We start from the raw sequence: 898 nt of genomic DNA on the forward strand, positions 1-898 counted from the left end.
CAAAATTGATTTGCGTTTGAGTTAAGCTTCTTTGTATTGAAAGTACATGTAGGGCCTACTGTCACTGTAAGATAAGAGATAAGATAAGATAATACTTTATTATACCAGAGGGAAATTTTTCTTTGCTGTACAGGACCGTAAAAACACATGCAGTTGTAAATAAACATTTAGATTATAATATTTTACTCTTATTAAAATTCAATGAAAAGAGAAGTAAAGCTGACAAAATGTAGGCTACATATCACATCAGATACACCATTCAACCACATTCAAGAATTTAATTACCAGACCTTTAGAGTTATATAGATCATACATACCAGGTACTCGAATTTAAAGAGCAATAGGGCCTATGCTTATTCTAACAATAGCCCCTTTCTTTGTTTTTAGAGATACTAATCTGTCGCTGCATGATCTGACATTTTGCGTGGAAAGGGTGTGTGGTGGGTCGTTTATAATGCTTTGTATCTTTTTTATACTTGAGGTGTTATACATAATTTGATCAATCTTAGTTATATAATATCCAGAGATCTTGCTGGCTTTCTTAATGGTTCTGTCGAATTTTTCTTGTAACTGTATAAGACGATATTTGGTGCTAATGAAGTGCTCTACCCTCATTACTTGACGTTGGCCCGTTTTGTAGATACGATAAGATAATACTATATTGTCCCAAAGGGAAATTTTTCTTGGTTGTATAAGGCCGTAAAAACACATGAGGGTGTACATTAAAAAAAAATAAATTATTACTCTTATTAAAATTCAATATGAAAAGAGAAGTAAAGCTGACAAAATGTACGTTCAACCACATGCAGGAATTTAATCACAGAAGACCTATGGAGTTAATATAATTATAATAATAATAATAATAATAAATAGCATTTATACTGCGCATTTCCATTTC

This window comes from Aplysia californica, unplaced genomic scaffold (genome assembly GCF_000002075.1).
Source record: "Aplysia californica isolate F4 #8 unplaced genomic scaffold, AplCal3.0 scaffold00077, whole genome shotgun sequence".
Classification (NCBI taxonomy): Eukaryota; Metazoa; Mollusca; class Gastropoda; order Aplysiida; family Aplysiidae; genus Aplysia; species Aplysia californica.